At 35.9% G+C, this 5,715-nt stretch overlaps 1 pseudogene across 1 annotated transcript; it reads left to right on the forward strand.

Annotated features, from left to right (window-relative positions):
* The first annotated feature begins 980 nt into the window (after window positions 1–980).
* LOC309659859 (lupus La protein homolog pseudogene) lies at window positions 981–3,123 on the forward strand (annotated as a pseudogene). The gene has a single exon. The product of its transcript is annotated as a lupus La protein homolog pseudogene (transcript).
* The last annotated feature ends 2,592 nt before the right edge of the window (window positions 3,124–5,715 follow it).

Genomic DNA, 5,715 nt, shown 5'->3' on the forward strand with positions numbered 1-5,715 from the left:
TCAGCTTCAAAAATTTTCTTGATGTGTCTTAACTATAGTTATTTCCACTCCTATCCTCTTTGCATTTGAGAGTTGAGAGGAATTTTTTTTACCCCTTTACTCTAATTCTTGTAAATTTGAAGAAAGACAATTTATACATGTGTTCTCTGTCATGTTTTTGCATGATTTTTCAATATTAAATGCAAACCTTAAAATAATGTCTGTGTTTATGGTTATGTACACAGAACTTGGAAGGTACATTTTATCTTTTCTAGAGTATTATTATTAATCCAGGAACAGGAATCCCTTGTATGTGCATGAAAAGGGGTGCTTATGTCTTTCCAAAACTCATATGTTGAAACCTAAATCGCCCAGGTGGTGGTATTTGGAGGGGGTGCCTTTCAGAGGTGATTAGGTCATGAGGACTGAGCCTTTCATAAATGGGATTAGTAATTTTATAAGAGAGATCCCTCACCCCTTCTGCCATGTGAGAACACAGTAAAAATAAGGGTCTCTAAACCAGGAAGTGAGCCCACACCAGACACTGGATCTGCCAGCACCTTGATCTTGGACTTCACAGCCTCCAGAACTGTAAGAAATAAATTTTTGTTGTTTATAAACTACCCAGTCCATGGTATTCTGTTAGAGCAGCTCTAGTGGACTAAGACAAAGGGTACAGCTTATAAAGTTGGGTCTGGCAATAACTTACTTCTACGTTTTCAGGATAGCTAGCACATTGCCAAGGCCATCATTAGTGCTCAGTTCATCTGATTGATTAATTGGTTCAGCTGATACTTACAATTGCTCCCTGAAGCTGACTAAATACATATTAGAACCCAGGGAAAGTGAGGCATAGAGAGGTTAAGTGACTTGTTTAAAATGACAGTTAGGCCCAAAGCCCCTCCCACCCTGGCCGCAAGGGTTGCTGGGAAAACCCCCATCTTCTTTAGGTGCGTTGGGCAAGCCACTGGCGCTGGGGAGAGGAGACATGGCTGTCGCTGTTAGTGACCTGTGGCATGTCTCTGTGGGACCGGGAACTTAAAGATAGCCAGAATGGCAGAAAATGGTGATAATGAAAAAATGGGTGCTCTGGAGGCCAAAATCTGTCATCAAATCGAGTATTATTTTGGTGACTTCAATTTGCCACGTGACAAAGTTTTAAAGGAACAGATCAAACTGGATGAAGGCTGGGTACCTTTGGAGGTAATGATAAAATTTAATAGGCTAAACCGTCTAACAACAGACTTTAATGTAATAGTAGAAGCATTGAGCAAATTAAAGGCGGAACTCATGGAAATAAGTGAAGATAAAACTAAAATTAGAAGATCTCCAAGCAAACCCCTCCCTGAAGTGACTGACGAGTATAAAAATGATGTAAAAAACAGATCTGTTTATATTAAAGGCTTACCAATTGATGCAACCCTTGATGACATAAAAGAATGGTTGGAAGATAAAGGTCAGGTACCAAACATTCAGATGAGAAGAACATTGCACAAAGCATTTAAGGGATCAATATTTGCTGTATTTGATACCGTTGAATCTGCTAAGAAGTTTGTCGAGGCCCCTGGCCAGAAGTACAAAGACACAGACCTGATAATACTTTTCAAGGAAGATTACTTTGCAAAAAATAAAAATGAAGAAAGAAAGCAAAATAAAATAGAAGCTAAATTACGAGCTAAACAAGAGCAAGAAGAAAAACAAAAGTTAGCAGAAAATGCTGAAATGAAATCTCTAGAAGAAAAGATTGGCTACTTGCTGAAATTCTCGGGGGACTTACATGATCAGACGTGTAGAGAAGATTTGCATATCCTTTTCTCAGATCATGGTGAAATAAAATGGATAGACTTTGTCAGAGGAGCCAAAGAGGGAATAATTCTGTTTAAAGAAAAAACTAAGGAAGCACTGGATAAAGCAAAAGACGCAAATAATGGTAACCTACAATTAAGGAACAAAGAGGTCACCTGGGAAGTACTAGAAGGAGATGTGGAAAAAGAAGCATTGAAAAAAATAATAGAAGATCAACAAGAATCCCTAAACAAATGGAAGTCAAAAGGTCGCAGATTTAAAGGAAAAGGAAAGGGAAATAAAGCTGCCCAGACTGGGTCTCCTAAAGGAAAAGTACAGTTTCAGGGCAAGAAAACTAAATTTGATAATGATGATGAACATGATGAAAATGGTGCATCTAGATCACTAAAAAGAGCAAGAGAAGAAACAGACAAAGAAGAACCTGCATCAAGACAACAGAAAATGGTGCCGGAGACCAGTAATTTAGTAAACATTTTTTATTCATTTTAATTAGATTTTAAGCTGCTTTCTTTGGAGGCTTTTAAAAAGAAAACCGAATTAGGTCCACTTCAATGTCCACCTGTAAGAAAGGAAAATTTTTTTGTTGTTTAACTTGTCTTTTTTTGTTGTTGTTATTGTTATCCAAATGAGTATTTTTTTATGTATAATTCTGTTTGTGTTCTTTCAGATTATTCAAATGTCAAAAGAAACATTCTTCCACTAAATTGCCTTTGTAATGTGAGGATGTATTAGTACAAAGTAATAAAATGTATACTGCATAAAAATAAAATTAGTTTATTTAAAAAAATAAAATTAAAAAAATTTAAAAAATAAAATAAAATGACACAGTTTGCAGCAGATCTAAGACTAGAAACCTAGTTCATTTCTTTTTCAACTATTCTAGTCTTTGTAGAATTAGCATTTCACAAAGAAAGGTCTCACAGCAAAGATGAAATAAGAAGACCGCCTGTTGGTTTTAGAAAGTCAAGGCACTCCTAAGGCTTACTCAGTAGAAGTAACCCATGGTTTCCTGGGTGATGATGAGCCTTTAACTGTGTGCAGGCCCTGTGAAGAGATGATAATAATAATAGATAACACCCACTGGGCATTTTACTGAGTGTCTGGCTCTATTGTAGGTTTTTGTATACTTTACCTCACTGTGTCCTCACAACAACTTCTCAAGGCAGGACTCTGAGTTGGAAGACAAAAGCTGAAACTAGAATCCTACTGAGAAATGCATTCTTCTAAAAGTATTAGACTTACCCTTTCAAAAAAGAGAAATTATAATTAAGTGTTTAGGAATAGGAGAATCTCAAAGTTCTATGCTCTCCCCATTGGATGGTAAGCATGGTGCTACCAATATGAACTCATAGTATAGGAATCAAGTCTGTGCATTTTGCTTGTTGGTTTAAAATTCAGTTAGGTGACCCTAAATTTCTAGCTCAAGTCAAAATCCATACTTTTACTTGCCAATTTGGCCACCTGGATGAACCCATAGTTTCCTCATACAGAAATTTTGCAAATTGATTTTTTTTTACCTGTTGAACATAGCAAACCTCTTCAAAATATAGTAGCTTAAAACAACAATCATATTTTTTTAGCTCAGTATCCTGCTGGTGGGTAATTTAGCTTGGGCTAAACTGGGCAGTTCTGATCTTGCTGGGATCAGCAGATTTCACTCATGTGGCTGAAGTTATCTGGCAGTTGTCTGGGGGCTGATTGGTCTAGAAGGGACTTTGCTGGTGTGGTAGACTGAATAATGCCCCCCACTACCAAGATGCTCACTTCCTGGTCCCTGGAACCTGTAAATATATTATTTTATATGGCAAAAGGGATTTTGCAGGTGTGATTAAGTTAAAGATCTAGAGATGGGGGAGTATAGTGGATTATCCAGGTGGGTCCAGTGATATCATCACAAGTGTTCTTATAAGAGGGAGGTAGAGGGAGATGCTTCTACAGAAGAGAAGAAGGTGATGTGATGACAGAAGCATAGATTGCAATAATGAACTTTGGAGATGGAGGAAGAGCCCATAAGACAGGGGATATAGTCAGACACTAGAAGCTGAAAAAGCCTCTCCTCAGAGCCTCAAGAAGGAACCAGAACTCCTGACACCTTGATTTTAACTTAGCAAATCTGATTTTGGACTTCTAACCTTCAGAATTATAAGAGAATATTTTTTTGTTGTTTTAAGCCACTAAATTTGTGGTAAATTTGTTATAGCAACAAAAGGAAAATAATACAGCTGAGATAGCTGGAATGACTGGGGCCCCTCTCCAAATACATGTTCTTCCTTCCTGCCTTCCCTCCTCAATGTACATCCTACCCTCTAGCCATACTGAACTGCCAGCAGATCCTATAGCATTGCCATAAAATCTAGAAACATAGATAAGTTTATTTTTTTATTATTTGTATTTACTTCTGAACACCCAGGCTTACTTTTTTTATGGGATGCTTTAAATGTGAAGATTTATTCAGTGAATATCAGAGGTGTAATTCATCTAAAGCAATGAATCATAGATGCATATGCAAAGATTGATGGAAATACTTCATTAATGCACTGTATTCATTGTAATCCTGTGCAGCCCATTTAACTGCACCATTAGTAAGGAGTACCACATAGAACGTACCATGTGATGTTTTTGAATATGCCATGTATTTTAATGTAATATCAATAATTCATTTGTAAACATATGTATATTTGTTAATGTTTACAGACATTATGGACACCATGTATAATGCCCGTGATGTTCCATGCTTCCCTGTGTGAGATGCCCTATCCCCCCTTGATGGCTTTACTATATCCTAATTTTCCTTCAGTACTTGGATCAATTAATTTCTTTATGAAACACTTCCCTATCACTCACTCCTACTGGCTACATTGCCATCAAACCTCCTCATTATTCCCTTGATCTTTTGAATTTCATAAAGTGTAAAATGAAATGTATTCTATAAAGGATTAATACAGGATACATACCTTAAGCAAAAGTTGACTTCAACTTCAGGGAAGGTAGAAACAAGTCTAATCGGGGATAAGTAAACAGAAAAGCTAGTCCTCTGAGAATTAAACTGTCCACAAAAGGCATATAAGCTCTTCTCAGATAATAGAGAATTACAGAAGTTAAATTATGTGCTTGAGAGAAGCAGTCAATCAAGTCCGTCAGCTGGTTAAAAATAAACCTAGAGATGTCATCACTATAAATTTATTTTTTATCTAGGATCTTTCCTTTCCCATTTAAAATCATTCTCAAATCTTACATTTTCTATGAAGTCTTCATCTACTAATATGCATCTCTGTTCAATGTTCACAATTATCTGTACTTTACCCATTTTTTTCTTTTTTCATAAGCATTGGGGGCAGAGTCCTAATTTATATCTATGATATATTCATAAAGTGCAGGGTGCATTCACAAAGCTTCATATATAATCATAATAACAATAATCTGTATTACAAATGACAGATATAGAATTGCTATTCCATACCTCAAAATCTCAAATCAGAATAAATAAATCTGTATGCATTTCATTAAAACATTTCTCTCAGATCTGGTTTGAGGAACATAGATAACAATCTGCCTATTCCTGCAATGATTTTTTTCATTGAAAATGTGTCTAGCAATTTCTAATACATGCTCACACAAACTTAGTTTGCATTTAGTAAATAAAGTCAGATGTTTTATAAAAACAGTGAATTGGTTTTATGGTTCATCCGCTTGATGGAATATTACATAGCCATTAAAATGATGAATGTGCAGACTATCCAGGTACATGAAAAACAATATACTGTGAGAAAAGTAACACACAGTGTGATGATATGATTATATCCATTGTGTGCATTGTTTGTTATATGTAAAGCTTGGAAGAGGCCACAAAGCAATATAAATAGCTGTTTTCCTAGGAAGCTACTCTATTTTTTTTCATATTTGAATTTTTTTAAAGCAAGAGTATTTAGG

The sequence above is a fragment of the Balaenoptera physalus genome, assembly GCF_965194825.1.
Source record: "Balaenoptera physalus genome assembly, chromosome: 4".
NCBI lineage: Eukaryota > Metazoa > Chordata > Mammalia > Artiodactyla > Balaenopteridae > Balaenoptera > Balaenoptera physalus.